At 43.0% G+C, this 22573-nt stretch overlaps 1 long non-coding RNA gene across 1 annotated transcript in view; it reads left to right on the forward strand.

Annotated features, from left to right (window-relative positions):
- The window catches only part of LOC139749676 (uncharacterized), a 40268-nt gene extending 18027 nt beyond the window's left edge, over nt 1–22241 (forward strand). Inside the window, exons 2-3 of the long non-coding RNA XR_011713010.1 lie at nt 1670–1912; nt 21732–22241. This is a non-coding gene — a long non-coding RNA (uncharacterized lncRNA). The remainder of the gene's footprint in view (nt 1–1669; nt 1913–21731) is intronic.
- Nucleotides 22242–22573: the final 332 nt, after the last annotated feature.

Here is a 22573-nt window from a genome sequence, read left to right on the forward strand (position 1 = left end):
TCAAATATCATCAGTGATGGAGGGTAGGATGGTAGTGCAGAGCGCATAATGACAGACAAATGGGCTTCATGGAGTGTGATATTTCGTAGTGTTTGGGAGAGGTGGTGTACAGAAGGATATGTATGCGAGTTAAGAGGGGTGTATGAAGGTCGTAATCCTGCAAACACTGTGATGGTAAGTATAAGGGATGGGAAGGAGAGTTCGCGTGTCCAGACATTGACATTCTGAGTATGTGACCACTGATTTTGAAACGTAGAGATATAGAGAACGGAATGACATGCTTCTGAAGGTCTCCTAGGTAGTAGAATATATTTCTAGATATGGAGGGTGTTTGGATCAGGAACTTATGCGTAGTGAGAGTCATGGCATGTGATTTGATGAAGAGGAAAGAGGTGGTGAAAGCTTTGCGTAAGATGAAATGTGGCAAGACGGCTGAAATGGATGGCATTATAGTTAATTCTTAAGAAAGGAGGTGGATGTATTGTTGCTTGGTTAGGATTTTCAGTGTATATATGGATCATGGTGAGGTGGCTGAGTATTGGTGGAAAGAACGCATAGTACCACGGTATGAATTTGGACCAGACGGATGAAGATGAGTATTTACACAACAGAGGTAAAGATTTGTTGAGTGAACCTTGGTAAATGGTATGAGTTTTGAGTGACAGGGTGGTGGCATGCACAGAGCATCAAAATGGTGAGGAAGAATGTGGATTCAGGAATGGTAGAGGATATATGGATCAAGCGTTTGCTCTGAGGAACGCTCGTGAAAAATAGAGAAACAGAGGGATTTATACGTGCTACCACAGAAAAAGCAAGTATGTCACAAAGATCATCACATCATCCTAAACCTCCTTCCTCTTTCCAACGTAGATAGTCACTGCCACAATTTTGCCCATGTCTCTAGGAATATCTCTCTCTCTCTTTCCCTCCCCACAGTCTTTGTTCAATAGTCTTCGTGTGTTCTCTTGCAGAAACTCTCTCTCTCTCTCTCTCTCTCTCTCTCTCTCTCTCTCTCTCTCTCTCTCTCTCTCTCTCTCTCTCTCTCTCCCCCCTGGTCAATGCGTTCCACTGGTATTTCATTAAATCAGAGATATTTAGTATTTTTCGTTCTACGTCATGCTTCCTCCAACTCTGATCTCCGGGCGAAATCTTCTTTGAACTTAGACCCTTCAATATCTTTCGTATTTTCATTGTTCTTTGTGATATTCTTCCTTCCTTTTATTCGTCCCATCAAAAGGGTTAAACAAGATCTTATTTCATACCTTATTCTATAGCTCAACCTTCTCATTTTACCAGACCATGCATCTTTTCTTATTTTGTCTTGAATTTGGCTCTTATATTGCCCCTAATTCACTTTAATTTTTCTGTAGTTTGATATTGTCTCATGCTATATTTTTCAACCAGTTTCTTAATCTTTCAACTTTCCATTCAGTTTTTTTTTCTGTTTCTGACTTTCATTTACCCATTTCCTTACCAGTGTTTCGTCTTCAACTTCTATTATCGTTCGCTTAACTCTTTCCCTGTGATCCAACTCCCCATGATTTCTCATACCATCCTCGCTTCTTCGTTTTCTGTCTGTCTATCTTTTCGCTGAGTCTGTGTTTCTTTAAGCGTTTCTTACTTAATAACTATCCTTTTAGCTTTTGCTGAATTTTGACCTTCATTACAGCCACGTCTCCAACTGCCAGTCCATGACGCGGATCTAGTGACACACAAGACGACGTCCCTTTGAGACGTTTATGTGAGTAACATCAAACCTCCACAAACTCACTGCCCTCATGAGAAGCAGCGTCATCCTCGGGAGGAACTCACTGATCTCTTAGCACCTGCAGACGTCTGCTGAAATAGACAGATCATGTCTCCATACACACAGTCACATCGGCCACAGCAGCAAGAGCCAGATAAACCCCAGGTTAGTTTTGTAGAAAACCACCATACTACGTCAACGTTCAGCCTGTGTGGCTATACGTAACAAGCAGTGAGGAATATGAAGGACACATCACTACACCCTGGGTCATCTGTCATCATTTTGGTAACCCTCCTCAAGGGTCGACCAGAGATGACGTCCTGCCTGTAACTGTCTATGTCTCATGCAGCGAAAACATACATGAGATAAACTGAGTAGCGCTTTGCTACCTGGACCCACATGTCCTGCTGCCCAGACCTTCTGGTGTGTTCTCTCCTCTTCCTCCTCCTCCTCCTCGTCCTCTTCCTCCTCCTCCTCCTCCTTTTCAGGACATAAACATCAAACAACAGTCTTTATCTTAAAAGATATTACTTTTTCCTTTACATTAAAAACCTATACACGTATACTAAATCTTATGCCAAATAATTGTAAAGGAACGTATTAACTGTTCCACGTAACCAAGCACGTGTAAAGTGCTGTCTCTTTATTGCCTAGGGAGAAGTAAGATGGTCTATCGATTCCCTTAGCCGTTTGTGCCTGAGCGTATTGGGCTTGTGTATGCATTGTTTATGCTTTCTTTTAGCATGTGTGTGGCTTTATGCATACAGCTATTTCCTGATAGATGAGTGTATGTAGTGATATGTTTGTTTTTGTAGAAACTAAAGTCCCTCAAAAAAAAGAAACTCAGGCACATCAGAACAGGTTATTCTTTGTCTTTTTTCAACGAGTTAGCTGATAAGGAGCTGGATTATTATGCAATTTTTCAGTAAGGTTCAAGGTTCCATCATCATATTCATATACATTTTTGATAAAGTACTTTAGTAAATACCAGGAAGAATAACTTGATAGAGATACACATCCGAACAGAATTCTTTCGTCGAAACTTTTATCACCTATTCATTAATGGACGTCCTCAGTAACTTCCCTTTTAAAAAGGTCATTACATAGCGGAATAGACCATAAATCCTTACGAGAGACTCGGCAAAGTTTCAAGCTCCTTATCAAAACCCCTCCCGAAAAGTTTCCTAGTTAAACGCCTTAGTAAATCACGACGCTGCAGCCCCTACGCGGAATTTCTCCCCTCCCCATAAAGAAGGTATCATTACCTACTTCTCCTCATCATCACGGTAGTTCCCACCTCCTTTTATACTCACACTGAGAGTAAAGAGGTGACTGCTCTCTTAGCTCTACAACCAGACTGGTGTGAACCTACGTACCTTTACGTTGATTGGACAAAGCCTCGTTGAGTTCTTGAACTCTCACTGATAAAGGACATTGCTCAGATTATAGAGGCTCATCCAGAGTGACCTAACTTACCCAAGAGAAATTCTGTATATATCCAGTTGATGTCCGGAAATACAGTACGTGCGTAACCTATCTCGTGTGCCACTCGTTAAACCAAGAGAGAGAGAGAGAGAGAGAGAGAGAGAGAGAGAGAGAGAGAGAGAGAGAGAATTTCCTTTTCGGAAATACCTCATTCATTAAAGTTCTTAATTTGCACCTTAATTTCGGTTCCTAATTACCCTGAGATTCGTCCCCACCAGGAGGGTGTCGTATTTCAATTAGTTTCTAACCCAATAAAGACGCGAGCATAGGTACACTCGGAAGTCTGGATACCTGGATGGTGGAGGAGATGAACACCGCAGTGGAGTGATGGGGATTTGATACCTGGTAAAGCTCTTAGGTTGCGATTGTTGCTATGGATGGCGGTGATAAACAGCTTGCGGATCTGGGCGATGGGTATTTTGATAATGATGCTGAATGGTTGTGGTGATGAGGGTGAATGTGGATGGTTCGGGTGTATATGGTGGATGGATGTCATAGATTTAATGGTGGAGTTTCTTCTATAGCTGCGAGTGTTGATGCTGGAGATGGTTAGTGTTCGTTGTGAAGGGGAAGGGAGTGAACTGTAGATGGTCTAAGATGACGTTTAAGGTCTTGCTGATGCTGGTTGGAGATGATGTTGGAGACGGGCAGTTGGTACGTTGACAGCAGAACTGCATATGATTCTGGTACTGATCATGATAATCATTATTATTGTTATTATTATTACTATTATCATAACTACTATTATCGTTATCATCATTATTATTATTATTATCATTGTTATCATTATTATTATCATTGTTGTTGTTATTATTACTATCATTATTATCATTACATACAGAGGATGAGTGAAGAGAGATTGAGAAATATGATTTTATGTTTCGTAAACGGAGGGAGCAAAAGGAAGGGGAACACAGACGAAAGGATGGATGGATTGAAAGAGGCTTTGGGGGTATCCAGGACTGATTATTCAGGAAGGCGAGAGGCGTGCGCTGAATAAAAAGAACTCGAACGATGTAGCGTATGGAAAGATACTTATAGCACTGGACCGAACCTGGATGTATAGAGAGAAATTAAAGAATAGTGTGTGGGGCATGTCTGTAGGCTGGTACTCTTTGGGTTTGACCTGTCGCACGTGAAAGCAGGAGTCTTGAAGCGTGCGAGGTGTCAGTAACCTAAACCTTTACCTTTATGATAGACACAGCTACATCACCATCACACTACCCATACCTTTTCACCATCAGTGTAATAATAGTGATGATATTGATGATGATGAATGTAATATTAGGGATGATAGCAATGATAATGATAACAGAAATAATGATGATAGTAATAACAACTACAAAAGAAATGATAATGATGACATCTTAGTAATAATGATAATGACGGTGATAATAACGATAATGATGATAATAAGAATAATGATAATAATAATATGGGCTCAGGTGCATTTATCAGCCCACGTCAAAATTCTGCCATAGTGACCCTTGCACCACACGCCCGGGAATTTCTCTGGGATGTGACTGTGATTAAAAGTTTACCCGGGCGGAACTGATCCGGGGTAATGATGAGGAGCTGGAAGCTGCCTCCAACTCCAACAGGCCCTCGAGATCAGGGAAGGGTTCTACCTGAGCCCCTGAGGAAGGGCACGGAAACTGTCGACCGTGTTATTAGGCAGGCAGGATTAAACCGGGTAGAGAGAGAGAGAGAGAGAGAGAGAGAGAGAGAGAGAGAGAGAGAGAGAGAGAGAGAGCGACGAAGGGAGGGGAGAAGAGAGGGAGGTGGCCATAACTCAAGCTGTGAAGAGGAAGGAGGAAACTAACAAGGAAGTTATAATTGCTACTAGTGTTGTTTTACCCCCTGATCGTAACACACTTCCACCAAAATCCTATTCTTAAATCTACACCTTTACAGTCTCTGTAATCTATACCTCTAACTAGCACATCCAGTCATCCATTCTTCCAATGTAGAACATACCCCTCCCCTCACGTTTCGATCTACAGTGGGCCTTAAGAGCAGTGGAAGACACAAAATGCTTTCCAGACTTAAGGTACGTTGTCCTTGCATCCACCATGGCTGGCAGTCTCTTGGGTCGGGGAGGTAAAGCTGCTGAGGACAAAATGGATCCTCGGGGTGATTAACGATGCTCCTTGCCTTCGCACAGGCTCCAGGGAACTGCACACCACACTAGGAGTATTCAGAGTTCTTCATGCTGCGCCTTACTTCAGCGGGCATATGAGACAGCTGGAGTTGAGACGATGCCTCAGTTTGTTTACAGGCATTCCCCTCTCTCTCTCTCTCTCTCTCTCTCTCTCTCTCTCTCTCTCTCTCTCTCTCTCTCTCTCTCTCTCTCTCTCTCTCTCTCTCTCTCAATTTCTCGGGTTACTTCACGGTACGCCTCGTGCCACCTGTGGCTTCAAGTTGTGCCATGACCGTGTGTGGCGTTCTGTTCTATAAAGGCGCTGCTCTTACACATGAGACCAGTTGTTATACACAAGACTGTCTTACCAACTGCAAAGAGTTAAGGTTCTGGTGGTGTTCTCGGTTGATCATAGATTTCACAAGTTGATCCCAGTCAGGTTCGTGGTGACATACGGATATGTATCTATATTGTGGTGGTGTCGTTTGCTGGCAGGAAAGGCCAGTAATGATTAGTCGTTGGAAATTTAGAATACTGGTTCTTTAGTCGTACACTAGGATTGAGTCTGAAAATGTTTGTTTTCTACTAGTTGATTTCATCGTCCTTTTCACTAGTATGATGCAATTTCCCTGCTATTTGCAGATTAGGTCCTTCTGGCCTTTCGTCTGCTCCCTGGGCTAGGGAGCCGCTGGCAAACTGGTCATGGACTATTGGTCTCGGACTTACATACACTGAGCAGACGCTCTGATTGCAACATTTCCTTCTACAAGCAGCTCACACGAAGTACAGTCATCGATCGGATGAAACCTTTTCGGTCTTATCATGCTGGATTCTACTATACTAAGTATGGTTAGGTTTGGTTAGGTTTGGTTTATTTAGGTTTATTCCATGTATTTTGCCTGCTCTTACCCCAAAGTGCCTCTTTCCATCAAAGCCCTGCCTACTTCGTAAGAACCTAATGTCGTCTCATACAGGATAGAAATATATCAGTTCATCGACTCTAGATCGTTTATAGGATGTGTAGGGAATCCACTGATGTGTATGTCATGAAAATCCATTGATCATTTCTCTCGTACCCGTCAACTGGAACTTTGCTGGAAAGGTTTCTAGGAGGAGAGAAATGGATGTCATGGAATGGGGAGAAGGGGAGGAGAAAAGGTGCTGATGAAAAGGGCTGCAGAGAAAGGGGAAGTGAGCAGAGGTCATGATGATTAGGAGGGGTGCCGGCAGGGCAGGAAAAATGATGGATGGTGCTGAGGGAAGATTGAGTAGGTGCTGGTGGTCAGGTATGAGAGTGAAAGATACTGGTAAAGGAAGAAAGGCAAGTCAAAAGGAGATTAGATGGAAGATGAAGAAGAAAGAAAAGAAAAAAGAGGTGCAGGGAAGTAGAAGAAGGCTACGAATGCTTGGGAAGGAGCTGGATGAATGACAGAGTTATTTCACTACCATCAGCGAATATGTAAAGTAACTCTCTCCTCCACACCCGCCACACACCATTAGTATCAGGAGAGGAGACAGGAGCCTGTGTGGCGAAGGACATGTGGGAAATCAATGATGGAATGGGGCAATCTGGAGCAAGACATGATGGACTGGGCAGCAAGGAGACAGATACATCAAACGCATGGAAGTTTGGAAATGCACAGAGCGAGGAACGGAATTGGAAGACCGTATATTTGCTGGCACTTCTATACTACGCAGCCAGTTTGTTTCGACCTATACAAAATAATGCAAAACTTCAGTCCAATATTTCAACCACTCAGCTGGCAGCTTACCGACTGGTCGCCAACCTTGACGCATAGATGCAACGTTCTCTGGAGGCATATCACAAGGAAGGCTTTGTAGTGTAAGGGACCCATGAGGGGGCGTGGAAAAATTCCTTGAGGTCGACCTAAGACAGCAGGAGTCAGTGCAAGTACTGCTGGTCGATACGTACCGCTTAGGACAGACAGGAAGCTTCCTTGAATGGTATGAGAAAGATTATGTTCCACAAACATTACTTTTTTTACTTCCATAAACAATTATTTGCCTTCTATTGTTTTCAAGATTTAGAAAAATATAAGATCTAGAATAGAAAAAATTTACTTATAGAACAGGTACGACGACACATTCTTTTTTCTTTTTTAGCTTCACCTGAAAGTTTGGTAAGCTTTTATCCTTAAGTTTATGAAGACATGCTTGGCCTCTTAAAGCGAATTTTAAGGACGGTTGATTGTTCTTACCTAAGGAATAAATGATGAATAAGATGATGAAAAGAAGAACGTAAAGGAGAAAAGTAGTTTTGTTATACATGAAGACCAACTTGCTTTCTATTTCAATATTCAAAGGTTGGCGAGGAAGCCTGTGGTACACTCCACTATGATCAATAACAAGATCCACTTTTTTGTCTCAAGATACAGCACACTTCCTATTGTTGCCCACGTCGATATTTCTGCCAGGTAACGCAGTATACTAATATACCTGAAACGCCTAGGATTATCGGTCAACACACTACTCTAAACAGATATGTACAGACGCGGACCCACGCTGAATACAGGTTCCTAATGTTTTCTCTCTCTGCAGAGAGAAGTTGGTAAGGACGTATTAACTAAGTGTACAGGTTGAGGATATATGAAAAATTTCCATTTGCTTCATGTGATTAGGTTATAAGGGCGTTTGTGTGAGCGTATGATCCTGAGTAGATCCTAACCATTACCCAGTCTTTGCAATGCTCCTTACGGGGTTTCCATGTTCTTTAACACACAGATTTTCATTTTTGTAATTCTCACCATTTTCGTTGTCACATGCGAGAATGAATCTATCTGGGGCAGAACGAGTACTGCAGATGGATTATGGAGGAGACATCATGATGATGGGTAGGAGACATGCTGGTAGTGGAGGAGACATCATGATGATGGGTAGGAGACATGCTGGTAGTGGAGGAGACATCATGATGATGGGTAGGAGACATGCTGGTAGTGGAGGAGACATCATGATGATGGGTAGGAGACATGCTGGTAGTGGAGGAGACATCATGATGATGGGTAGGAGACAGGCTGGTAGTGGAGGGGAAAAAAAATGTTGATGGAAAGAGATACGTCGGTGACGGAACAGATGGGTTGACGGAAGAGGAAATTGGTTGATGTTAGAGTTAATAGATTGATGGTAAATGAGACAGATTGATGATGGAGGAGGTAGGAAGTAGGTTGATGGCGGAAGATTTAGATTTGATGATAGAGGAAGTAAGATGATGGTAGAAAAGGTTGTGGAGGAAATAGGTTGATGGTAGAGGAGGTAAGTTGATGGCAGAGGCTATAGGTTGACGGTAGACAGGTTGATGGTAGAGGAGGTAAGTTGATGGCAGAGGCTATAGGTTGACGGTAGACAGGTTGATGGTAGAGGAGGTAAGTTGATGGCAGAGGCTATAGGTTGACGGTAGACAGGTTGATGGTAGAGGAGGTAAGTTGATGGCAGAGGCTATAGGTTGACGGTAGACAGGTTGATGGTAGAGGAGGTAAGTTGATGGCAGAGGCTATAGGTTGACGGTAGACAGGTTGATGGTAGAGGAGGTAAGTTGATGGCAGAGGCTATAGGTTGACGGTAGACAGGTTGATGGTAGAGGAGGTAAGTTGATGGCAGAGGCTATAGGTTGACGGTAGACAGGTTGATGGTAGAGGAGGTAAGTTGATGGCAGAGGCTATAGGTTGACGGTAGACAGGTTGATGGTAGAGGAGGTAAGTTGATGGCAGAGGCTATAGGTTGACGGTAGACAGGTTGATGGTAGAGGAGGTAAGTTGATGGCAGAGGCTATAGGTTGACGGTAGACAGGTTGATGGTAGAGGAGGTAAGTTGATGGCAGAGGCTATAGGTTGACGGTAGACAGGTTGATGGTAGAGGAGGTAAGTTGATGGCAGAGGCTATAGGTTGACGGTAGACAGGTTGATGGTAGAGGAGGTAAGTTGATGGCAGAGGCTATAGGTTGACGGTAGACAGGTTGATGGTAGAGGAGGTAAGTTGATGGCAGAGGCTATAGGTTGACGGTAGACAGGTTGATGGTAGAGGAGGTAAGTTGATGGCAGAGGCTATAGGTTGACGGTAGACAGGTTGATGGTAGAGGAGGTAAGTTGATGGCAGAGGCTATAGGTTGACGGTAGACAGGTTGATGGTAGAGGAGGTAAGTTGATGGCAGAGGCTATAGGTTGACGGTAGACAGGTTGATGGTAGAGGAGGTAAGTTGATGGCAGAGGCTATAGGTTGACGGTAGACAGGTTGATGGTAGAGGAGGTAAGTTGATGGCAGAGGCTATAGGTTGACGGTAGACAGGTTGATGGTAGAGGAGGTAAGTTGATGGCAGAGGCTATAGGTTGACGGTAGACAGGTTGATGGTAGAGGAGGTAAGTTGATGGCAGAGGCTATAGGTTGACGGTAGACAGGTTGATGGTAGAGGAGGTAAGTTGATGGCAGAGGCTATAGGTTGACGGTAGACAGGTTGATGGTAGAGGAGGTAAGTTGATGGCAGAGGCTATAGGTTGACGGTAGACAGGTTGATGGTAGAGGAGGTAAGTTGATGGCAGAGGCTATAGGTTGACGGTAGACAGGTTGATGGTAGAGGAGGTAAGTTGATGGCAGAGGCTATAGGTTGACGGTAGACAGGTTGATGGTAGAGGAGGTAAGTTGATGGCAGAGGCTATAGGTTGACGGTAGACAGGTTGATGGTAGAGGAGGTAAGTTGATGGCAGAGGCTATAGGTTGACGGTAGACAGGTTGATGGTAGAGGAGGTAAGTTGATGGCAGAGGCTATAGGTTGACGGTAGACAGGTTGATGGTAGAGGAGGTAAGTTGATGGCAGAGGCTATAGGTTGACGGTAGACAGGTTGATGGTAGAGGAGGTAAGTTGATGGCAGAGGCTATAGGTTGACGGTAGACAGGTTGATGGTAGAGGAGGTAAGTTGATGGCAGAGGCTATAGGTTGACGGTAGACAGGTTGATGGTAGAGGAGGTAAGTTGATGGCAGAGGCTATAGGTTGACGGTAGACAGGTTGATGGTAGAGGAGGTAAGTTGATGGCAGAGGCTATAGGTTGACGGTAGACAGGTTGATGGTAGAGGAGGTAAGTTGATGGCAGAGGCTATAGGTTGACGGTAGACAGGTTGATGGTAGAGGAGGTAAGTTGATGGCAGAGGCTATAGGTTGACGGTAGACAGGTTGATGGTAGAGGAGGTAAGTTGATGGCAGAGGCTATAGGTTGACGGTAGATAGGTTGATGATAGAGGAGGTAAGTTGATGGCAGAGGCTATAGGTTGACGGTAGACAGGTTGATGGTAGAGAGAGATAAGCCAATGGTGGAATACACAGGTTGACTGCAGAGGTGACAGGTTGATAACAGAGATAAATCATCCAATTTTTTGGAGGAGACGGACCCATGGCTTGGGACTCAGGTTGATAGTGGAGAGACATGATGATGATGGGGTAGGAGACATGCTGGTAGTGAAGAGGACATGATGATGATGGGTAGGAGACATGCTGGTAGTGGAGGAGACATCATGATGATGGGTAGGAGACATGCTGGTAGTGGAGAAGACATGATGATGATGGGTAGGAGACATGCTGGTAGTGGAGGAGACATCATGATGATGGGTAGGAGACATGCTGGTAGTGGAGAAGACATTGTGATAATGGGGTAGGAGACATGCTGGTAGTGAAGAAGACATTATGATGATGGGGTAGGAGACATGCTGGTAGTGGAGGAGACAAGGTAATGATAATAAAGACATTTTCAGAGTTAAGAACACAGCATGAGGCTGAAGAAGACAAGTTTTATACTAGAGAAGACGGGCTGTTCATGGAGGACCCAGACTGATAATCGAAGAACTGGATGGACAGTTAAATAAACGATGCTGATAATGGAGTTACAGAAGCTGATGCAGGACAAGAGCAACCTTTTAAAAGGTTATAGTTCGTGCACCTTAGAAATGGACCGCCAACCAACTCGACGTGGACACCCAAGGGAGAGAAGACCTTTAGGCAAACGAGGCATTACTGTGGTAAAAGGAACCCTTGATATAGCACGTCCTTGGGGAGGATCTTTAGGCTTAGGTCTTCGTCCAATAGCCAACCACGGGAGAGGTTACGGTTAGTTCTGCTGAGCAACAGGTCGTCAAGCGAATCCTTTCTGCCCATTTTCGAGACCATTTCTGACCACGGCCTCATTTCTAGACATGTTTTCGCCGGATGTTCATAGTGTAGGGGGAACTTCATAGTGTAGTGGGGAACTTCATGGGTCGGTTCTCAGGCACCAAACTTGTTGACTAAAGTTCAGTAGGCACCGAGCTGCTTAAGGCAATTCTCATTTTAAATACGTAGGGTAGGGATTTATTTTCTTTCACACCATGACTCCATCGAAAGGAAAAAAAATATGGGAAGGCCACGTGTTAATAGTCTTGTAGGAGCAGTGGCCAGCCTAAAGATTTCTCGATGAAGTGTTCAGTTCGCACACTTGAATTGATTGCGCTGCGCCATGCGACGTGATGTTGAAGTAACCTACGTGCTTAAGTTGAACTAAGTTGAGAAACTTAGAGGTCTACACAATATGTGTGTGTGTGTGTGTGTGTGTGTGTGTGTGTGTGTGTGTGTGTGTGTGTGTGTGTGTGTGTGTGTGTGTGTGTGTGTGTATGTGTGTTTGATGACACATTTCTCATTATTTACCAGAGCCTGATTACATGCAGTTAGCCCCCCACCCTCCCCTCCCACCCGTGTGCGATTCATTTCTCAACGTCATTTTCATTCCACTTACAGTTTGTGCTTATACACTCATCTGTTTACTCATACAACAAAATTAAGACTAAGTGAAAGCACTTGAATTTCTGTATTTGATAATCGTCTCTCTGATGGTTTCGTCATCAGATCCAATCTTCTCACTTTCTTCCACTCACCATTATCACACAGTTGTATCAGTGTATATGTATATATATGTATATATATACATATATATATATATATATATATATATATATATATATATATATATATATATATATATATATGAAAAGTTATAGAAAAACGAGATATATTTTGTTACATCCAGTTATGCATATATTTTCCTCTCACTGGCATTATGCCGTAGGTTTCCATTTGAAAAAGAGATAATCAAGTTCTCTTGCAAGTGAGAAATACCCTCTCCACCTTTCCAATCTGCCTCAACATTTCTCATGCTTTTCATAAGCGACATATTTTTTCCCCTCCCTCCCTCCTTCCCTCACAATCATTTCCCTGAGAAAAGAGTCGTTCCCACAGATGGGTAGCGAGTTTCTTCCTCTCGGTGTACAATAACCTCCTCGGCTCGGAGCCTATACAAGACCTGTGTGTCGATCCATCAAAATATTCTGGTGAGCACAACTTCCTAAAAAGGCCAGATGCTGCTTTTATCTTGCTCGCCGTCCTCTCCCGATACACCAAGACCATCTTTAGGAGAGAGTCTCAACCACCATCATTCATCGAGAGCAGAGAACTCTTAGAGGCTATTCCAACAAAATCAAGTTTCGAAAGGTTGACAAGTGTACTTGGGTGAAATAACGAACGAATGCTTAGATAATACGTTCAAGGATAAACATGATTTACCGATATATATATATATATATATATATATATATATATATCAATTGTATTTTTTGTTGCTGGCCGACGAAAATCTAATATGTTGTCACTTTCAAACAATTTACATATGCAAAATGTGATTTCCCGTTTATCAATATTCTACAGACCCAGTAACCTCTCTCCACTTGATATACCCCAGAAATATTGATATTACTACATTATACCAGTCATTTTCCATACCAAAAGGAACACTTAATGGACGCCCACAGTTTACAACACTCAAAGTACAACTCCGAACAGGAACACCAAGTAAACATCCACAGTTTACATCACATATAGAGCACCAATTTAGTGCCCCAGGGTAATACTATTTGAGTACCGCCATACTTCTCCAGTGTTTCGAGCACAGCCAAGCCGACACCTACGAACAGGGACATCTAGTGGACGCCTATAGTTTACAGCAAACAAAATATAGCTTCAGACAGGAACATCTAGTAAATGCCCAGAGTTTATAGTACACATGGCACAACATCTCAATGGCTCAGGGTAAAACTACTCAAGACAGTACCATTATACTGATCTGGTATTTCGAACACAGACAGGACCACACCCTCGAACAGGAACACCTAGTGAACGCCCACAGTTTACGGTACACATTGTACAACAACTTAGCCACCCACTCTAATACTACGTACGAGAGTACCATCATGATTATCTAGTAACCCACCACAATGCACAACAGTATGTTGGAGGAGGATATGACTGCCTTACCAAGGGTTTCCTCCATCAACGACGTGACCCACTTGCACAGCCTGGATAAAGTTCACATTTTCTTTAACTATCTGCGTCGTGGACCACTCCACGAGAATGGCCCGCCCCAGGTGCAAGAGAGTGTTGGGTCCGCGGGCCAAGCCAACCCAATGGGAATGGCCAGGTGATATTCTGTTGTCACTCAGTACCTCCTGTACAACTATATACCCAAACCAGCTACAGTATGGTCCAGAAGGTACTGAAGATGAGGGAGTCATTAATTCTGATACCATCTTGTTATCCTCCTCTGGATTTTCTCATCTCTGTGTTTCTTTGGGTACAGTGACCTTATTTGAGAAACATGTTTTAGTTTTGGCCTTATGTAAGATGTGAACAGTTTGCTGAATATTTTCTTACCCATTTACAGCACTTGAATACCGTTCTAATATTTGCCAGGTGACAGTTTATCTCCTTTCCTGTTTTCTTGATTTACAATTTAGTCCCGGTGAAGTTATTTGAAAAGTTTTGGATTTATGTTCCTGCCTTTTTTCTGCAATAATACTGTCATAGTTTCTTTGTTCTTCCTTTCTTTTCCTGCTACATTCGTTCCTTAGTCTATTACGACTTACAGATGCTAGCTGGCTAGAGTATCGCCCATGTCTTTATCACATCACTAGTCTTAACCAACAACAGCTTCAAGCTGAAACAAACACTTGGGCAAATTGGTGTGGCGTCCGAACTAGACTCTGCCAAGACCAGGGCTAACATGGGGTCGGCAACTGGTTTAGGAATGTCTGCAACTGGCAGGTGTGATAACTGCCTCAGTCTCTAGCAAGAGCGGCCTCACAAGCCCCACGAGACAGTATCTACCACGACGACATCCACCTTGCCGGGTTGGCTGCTGGCTGGAGCGTATGGCACCCTCGCCCGTCTCTCCACTATCACGAGCAACAGCACCAGCAAGCTTTTGTCAGTAAGTGGCAGGAGGATGTGCTCTCCTCACCAGCTGCCATGCCACCATCACAGATTAAGCAACTCCCTTCACTCAACAATTGGCTGGCGTGTGCGATCTCCACACTTAAGCGAACGTATAGTTCACCTTAGGTGTCTTCTGCTGCCAAAGCCAGCAAGAATATCTGCAAGCTTGGCTGGCAGGTAGAGTGTCCGCATCAATCACCACGAACAAGGACCGCCAGTAACCTGGGATCAGGAGCTGGGCTGCTGTTATAGTCTCCATACCAGTCCTCACGAACGACATCACAGAGGTAAGTTAAACATATGACTTACCGGTGTGAAATCATCACTAGCCACCACTCGGTCTCCACCACTAGTGGACTAGTGGCCCCACAAGACTAAGCCCTACAGTCGCCTAGCTGGTATTGTGTCTGAGTCTCCACCATCACAAGCCATAACTCCACCAGACTAGTTAGTGGGTGCAGCGTCCATGTAATTGACCACCAACAAAACACAATCCAAGCTGGGGTCAACAGCAGCTCGACGCAAGGGGAGTGAGTCTGCCTCAGTCTCCACCAGGGTAAGAGTGAAAGAGTTTGGATTTTTGCACAAGTGACTCTTGAGGACGACCTCGAGTGGGAGTTAGGATGTTAACAGCATCCTAGCGGTGGAGTCACACTGGAGCACTGTCCTCAAGGTTTGCCTATTTTCATTTCGTCTTCTCTGTAATTACGCATATTTTTTCTACTTCCTGTGAGACGCTTTTTACTCTCTTACATTCTGCGTAACTTCCACTTCTATTCCCTGTGTATTCTACTCCTTTTCTAACATTCTTGTCCTACTTGTTTTCTTGTTTTCTATGATACCTGTGCATCACAGTCGATTTTACCTTACTTTTTTAAACCTCTGTGATTTTTGCTGTTTCAGCTTATTTGCTCCGTGATATAAATTCTTCGTTTCCTCCTAGTGATATTTTGGACATTCGTTTTAGTTGTTTTATGTTCTCTCTTCTTTCTTTCCTTCGTTTCTCTCAGGTATTTCAATTTGTTCATCCGTTTTCTTCTTTACATTTGATAATCTTACACAATTTTTTGCCATATTTTGCTTTTCTCCTGTCCCGACCCCATCCACCATCTCACTATGATCTCTTCTCCCTCTTCATCCTAACAATTATCTTCTTCTTTCCTCTGTTCCCCTCTTGTTATCCTACTACACCACAAGATTCGCCACGAAGCTATCAGCATCATCTCTTCCCTTCTTCCCTACATCTGGGTCAATTTCTTTTTGTTCCTCAATCCCACGTAGTAAGACTTCCGGCGAGGGGAGGAGCACATCCAACCACTTAGAATATCTCTCTTCTCCAGGAAACCCAACTCCTCTAAACCTTCATCTCCAGCCTTGTCTCTCATCCGTCCCTCACTGCGATGATCGTACGTAAAGTTCCCCTCACTGAAACCTTTTCCATCACACAAGTAGGGAGGGAAATTCTCGACACCGAGAGGACGTAAAGCTGAAGAAAACGAACGATAGAAACATCAACAGCAACGCGTTAGAATTCTGAGCCGGAAATCATTTTATTCATGAGTGAATATCCTGGGTCACGGCGACCAACGAAGGTCAGCGAGTTGTGATGGGCCACATTTATTCCCAGCGGGAATGGCTGAGTCCGCCGATCGCAATGGGACTTGAGAAATATGATGAACATGATGATGTGGACTAGAGGAATACAGAGCAACACAGACGAGGTGTTCTGCTTAGTCAGGAAGACCTTCAGAAATACATCTTGATGTGTGCTACTGTAAAACATGAATTGCTATGTCTGTGAACAGGACAGTTTTCGGTGTAAGTCACCAGAGGGAATTAGACTATGTGGGTGGGTTGGGCCATTCTTTCGTCTGTTTCCTTGCGCTAGCTCGCTGACGCGGGAGACAGCGACAAAGTATAATAATAAAAAAAGAATATATATATATATATATATATATATATATATATATATATATATATATATATATATATATATATATATATATATATGTGTGTGTGTGTGTGTGTGTGTGTAACAAAGACAACAAAGGAAATCATAGAGTACAATCATCAGTCTGGTGAATCTAGGATGGATAATTACTCCTAATGAAGGTCATTATGATAGAGAAGATGTTCTCGCTGGTCCCTGTGATGCCTCGCAGCCTGCCAGAGGCAGAAGTCTTTAGTTAACGCTGAAAAGAAAACTAGAAAAAGACAAATAGAATCCCAGAAAATGGACAGCTCTGAGCGGGTGATTACAAGACCAAAAGCAGCACAATATGGACGAGTTTCTGGGTAAGGATGCCTGTAAGACGTTCTTCTCTGAACTGAAATTCGGTCTATTTATGATTGTGACTCGCAGTCTCTAAGAGCCAGGATAAATGATGATATGTGTGTTGTTGTTAGATCTAGGAAGTCCTTGCCTGGCACGGGCTATTGTCTTCTTGACGGCCCTCTCTCAGGTGGCTGAATAGGAGGTAATTAGCACGAATGACAAAGGGACTAATAGAAAGAGAATCCTACAGACGTACAGAGCAAAGAAGGAAAAACAGAAGATAAGAGTAGTAAATTCATTGTACTAAATACATATAGGTTGTATATAGTCTATATAATGCTGAAAATTTATAGAATTTTATCTATCTTCATTATAGTTAAATATAGATTCCTTTCGCGGGTACCATGCATCTCAAGCATATCATAAGACATACATTTCGGATGAAAGCTTTAAAAAGAAACGAGTAGTACGAGTATACAGTGAATCCTTGACACAATTCATTGAGCACAGGCGGGAGAGGTGTATTGTGAGGTATATGCGGTGGTCGAAATGCACGTGAATTGCTCCGCATAGGTAGGCTGGGGTTGATTCGATCCTGCATGAAGCTCACTTTATCGTATTTCATCCACTTACGTTGTGCATATGCCCAGTGTGATTCCATGTACTCTCCCGACCTCATCACAGCTGACCAGGAGGAGTGTGTGTGCTTATGATGTTCGTTGCCTGTGTGCGAGTGACAGTGGTGCTTCTGGTGTTAGATTTCATTACTGGTTTTTTTTCAGGATATTTTGGTCCGATGGAGGTACTCTGTCGCAAAAGTGTTGGGGTCATTGTTCTAGTCTAAGAACTGGAGCATAAGGCCCTTTTATGCTTCTGTGTTTTCTCTTTTATTCGCTTTCATTAAGAATATTCTGCTCCTTTATTTTACCTATTTTATTCATTGGGTCATAACAAGTTCAGTGGCTTTATTTTGAAATATTTTCGCTAATATAATTTTAATAAAGATTGTTCAGAGTTATGATTGACTATGAAAGAACGTGTCGTTTATAAAGACATGTTTTCTTTTAATTCCTTTTTGTGGCAAGGGCTCAAGACTGGAGGTGTAATTGCTCTCAAGGAATATTTACCCCAGGGTCATGCTAGAGTGTGTGTGTGTGTGTGTGTGTGTGTGTGTGTGTGTGTGTGTGTGTGTGTGTGTGTGTGTGTGTGTGTGTGTGTAAATGCGAATTTCAAAGTTTTCATCTGCATTCCTGTATATTCATGTACACTGTTTTTGTTTTCGTAAGCAAGAATAGTATTCACACATTTTTCCATCCCACGTCCCCAGAATATTGTGATGAGCTGATCTACACACCTCCTCCCTCCAGTCCATCAGTATGGCTTCACTCTTAATAACATTCACAATAATGCTAGATACATCAGGCAGCAAAAGAAAAATGTATGCTGCCAAAATTAACGTTCGTTGAACAAAGTCACCAATGCCAACTAAGGTTAGGTTCAGTTCCATCTTTATTTTTTTTAGATTTTTCATAATTTTTCAAGTACTAATTTATCTCTATACACGGTTAAACGCCCAGGTTTGTCTGGTGTTTGTTTTTCTGTAATTTCCTAGACTTTCTCGCCGCCCTGGAGGCATATATAACCTTCACTCAAGCCGCTGTCCTAGAGGGGAAATCCCTACTCAACACAGGGAACTAAAAGAAAAAACCTCCACTCAAGCCGGCGTCCTAGGAGCGAAAGCCCCACTTTAACGGCCGTCCTGCTGTCCTAAACAGCAAAACTCCACCCAAGCCTTAGGTAGATGCAGAAACCCCACCCAAGCTACCATCCTAGAAGCAAAAACCCCACTCAAGCAGCCATCCTAGAAACAAAAACCCCACTCAAGCAGCCGTCCTAGGAACAAAACCCCCACTCAAGCAGCCGTCCTAGGAACAAAACCCCACTCAAGCAGCCGTCCTAGGAGCAACATCCCCCACTTAAGCCGCCGTTGCAGAGGGAAAACTCTTCAAGCTTGTCGCACGGAAAGGGTTGAAATGCGCTTGAATATCTCGTGCCTTCGTTAAAGCTTATAGCACTCCCTTTCCCCCACGGGGATGTACACCTCAGCTGCAAAACAATGAGCTGGAGCAAAATTCTGAAAGAGCGAGTATAATAATGGAAGAAAATATCAGCCGAAAGCGAAAGCGAATCGGGAGTTGAAGTATGAATCGAAATAGGAAATGTTAAGGAAGAGGAGGGGATGAGAAAGCTACTGCAAATAATGTGAGTGAAAGAAAAGAGACATTGTGATTGAAGCAAGATGATAGATGAAGGGCGGAAGCCAATTCAAATGTGACTGGAGGTAGAGGATGCGAGAGTGATTTAGTGAGTTTAGGATAATCGAATACGGAACGAAGAGAAACAGCGAGTGAGTAGAAAGAAATAACAGCAGGACAGAGAGAGTGTGAGAATAATGACATAGGAAAATATGTAGAAAAGGAAATCAGACAGGAAAAGAAAGGAGGTAGAGAGAGATGAGGGGACACAAAGTGAGGTGCTGACGTAAAGATGAGGAGGTGAAGCCAAGGTAGAGACCGTGTGTGAGATGTGATGGATAGCGTTTGTCAGTGTGACTGGGAACTAAGGAACCCAGGCTGGTGATGAGACTGAGTAGGATAATTTGTGCTGCAAGTAGCGCACGTTCACCGGCTGCGCCACAAGGGGAGCGTCCTAAAAACTTTTGTATTGTATAGATGTTTAGTTTGTGCGTGTGCGTATGTGTGTGTGAGAGAGAGAGAGCGAGAGAGAGAGAGAGAGAGAGAGAGAGAGAGAGAGAGAGAGAGAGAGAGAGAGAGAGAGTATGCGTGGAGGGGAATGAGAAATGAAAAACATTTAGGGCGTATCATCACGTCCTGAAGGTCCTAAAGGTTAGTGCCTGGCAGCTGTAGCTGCTAATTCCGTCCTACTCTATAATTCTCACCAACAAAGAAACCTTTTTACCAGCCATGATAAAGTTCTCATCCTCTCTCTATATCGCCATGTTAACCTCATAGCCTCTCTCTGTCGACCCCTTCCTCTGGATGTTGGCCTGTTGCCCATACGATTATCAGATAACCTCATATTATATTCAACTGTGCATCGTTCCCCTTTATCTTTAAGCCTCATTCTCCTACTTACCCAGTGTTATGCCGGATTGCATCTCCTAATACTCATTATCACACTCATTGTTTCAATCCCTTTGACCCATCATCAGGTCCTCAACATATTGACTCATGACCTGCTTCATCCTGTCACAAAATCGAATGATTTCGCTTTTAGACTAATTGCTTCCTGATTTCACGTCCATTTCTCCTGAATGCAAAGGAACTCTTGGCCTCCCAGCCCTGCTGCTCACGAATGGTTGCTGTTCATCTCACTGAAGAAACGGTTAAAACATTTCTAAAAGACTTGAGAATAACTTTTACTGTGAGGAGCGTGAAGGAAAGCTTTACCCACAGTAATCAACGAGGGAAAGCACGATGGTGGAGCGTGCTTTTGTTGTTATTATGATTGTGATGGTGGAGGTGATGGTGTAGTTGTTGGTGGAGGTAGCGTTAGTGATGGTGATGATGTTGGTGTGTGGTGGCGTCAGTGATGGTGATGATGTTGGTAGGGGTGGTGTTAGTGATGGGGATGATGTTGGTAGGGGTGGTGTTAGTGATGGTGATGATGTTGGTGGAGGTGGCGTTAGTGATGGTGATGATGATGGTGTGTGGTGGCGTTAGTGATGGGGATAATGTTGATGGCCTTGGCGTCAGTGATGGTGATAATGTTGATGATGATGATGATGTCATGATGGCACTGGTGATGATACCGGTGATCTATATAGATATATTTTTTCCTCTCTTTTTTTCTTTCATAATTGGTCACCTTTTCCCTCTTCAGCAAGGAAGCGTTAGGAACAGGCGAAGAAAAGCCACATCCGTTCAATTCTATTCTCCATTTGTCATGTGCAATGCACCGAAACCACAGCTCCCTTTCCATGGTTTCCCCCTGGACATTTCTCACTAACAACATGTTGACCCCAGTATACCACATACTTCCAATTCACTCTATCCAGTGCATGCCTTTCGCCCTCCTGCATGTTTAGGCCCCGCTCTCTGAAAATCTATTTCACTCTACCACTGCAAACAGAACCTTTGAAATTTCACCATAAAGCACACACATACACACACACACACACACACACACACACACACATATACACACACACACACACACACACACATACACACACACACACACACACACACACACACACACACACACACACACAGAACAGATAGGGCCACAAGAGTATAAACCTCCCTCTGCCTACCATTTACATTAAATGGGTGGCTCAAAACCTTTCCTTCCTGCCTGAATATTACTTAAGCAGAGGTTAACGCAGGTGCGAGATAATGATGTGTATTGCCATTCATGGCCAATACCCTCTTACCAGTAATGTTCTCTGGAAAGCTATTTAGAAACTGAAGAATGCGAGGACTGAATACCCTAAGCCATCCCAATTAGTATGCATATAATCGTTAACATTCTTCGGAGCGTTGGTAATTTCCAACCAGCTATTTCAGAACGATCTTTCAAAAGTCGTCATGAATTATATTACTTTGAGCGCCTCTCTCACCTTGCCTTACAGTGTTCCAAAAAATATTTTTTCTAGCAAAAGTTACTCACATATCAAAGTTCTTTCAAAGGGTAGCAGTCATTTCGGATGTGAGATTACGGCAGTCTCACTTCTCTTCCTCATTACGTCTCTTTTTTTTTTTCTAGATGCTGTCGTATGCCCGCCCCAGTTTAACATCAAATAATTCACGAGTTAGAAGAAGACGAGGATCTCAGGTGGTGAAGTCGACGAGAATAAGTCTGGCCAAAATGAGTTTCCTGCAATGAGATAAAAAAGAAGAAGAGATGATTTCCTCGAGTCTGCATCCTTTCAGAACGCTCGAAATTATATTTCCTTGTGTTTAATGAGAATGTTATCTGAGGCAAGAGGAAGAAGGAGTAGAGGCCACTTGGAAATACCAAAGGAGAGCAAAAAATGAAAAAATGAAAATAGAAAATAGAAATAGGAATAGAAAAAAAGTATTGCCTTTAATGACTTCACAAGGAGAGACAAGAATGAATAAGTGGGAGAAGAAAACGAAGCAATAGTTAAAAGATTATTAACGTAATTGAAAGAAGCTGAATGAACAAGAGATGATATTGCAAACAGGAAATAATGAGGATGAAAAAGTAGCTTTCTCTTTTCATTTTCTCTTTACTGCATCTCATTACACTTTTTAAAAAATTCTCATTATCATCATTATAATTATAATAACTATCATCATTACTATCGTTATTATTACTACTATCATTATGAATATGATTAGTAGAAGGATCAGTAATATTACGAGAACTATCAATTTTTTTTCGTACGTAATCGCCGTTTTTCGCGTTTGCGAAGTAGCGCCAGGAACGGACAAAGAAAGACCGTATTCTCCCCCATCCATTCTCTCTCTCTGTTATCATTATCATCATCAATATTGCTGATATCATCACCATTACACTCCTACAACTATACAAGATATTTTTTGCTGTGCGTTCCAGGACGGGCAATCCAGTACCCTGGATGT

Source organism: Panulirus ornatus, chromosome 8 (assembly GCF_036320965.1).
Source record: "Panulirus ornatus isolate Po-2019 chromosome 8, ASM3632096v1, whole genome shotgun sequence".
Taxonomy (NCBI): domain Eukaryota; kingdom Metazoa; phylum Arthropoda; class Malacostraca; order Decapoda; family Palinuridae; genus Panulirus; species Panulirus ornatus.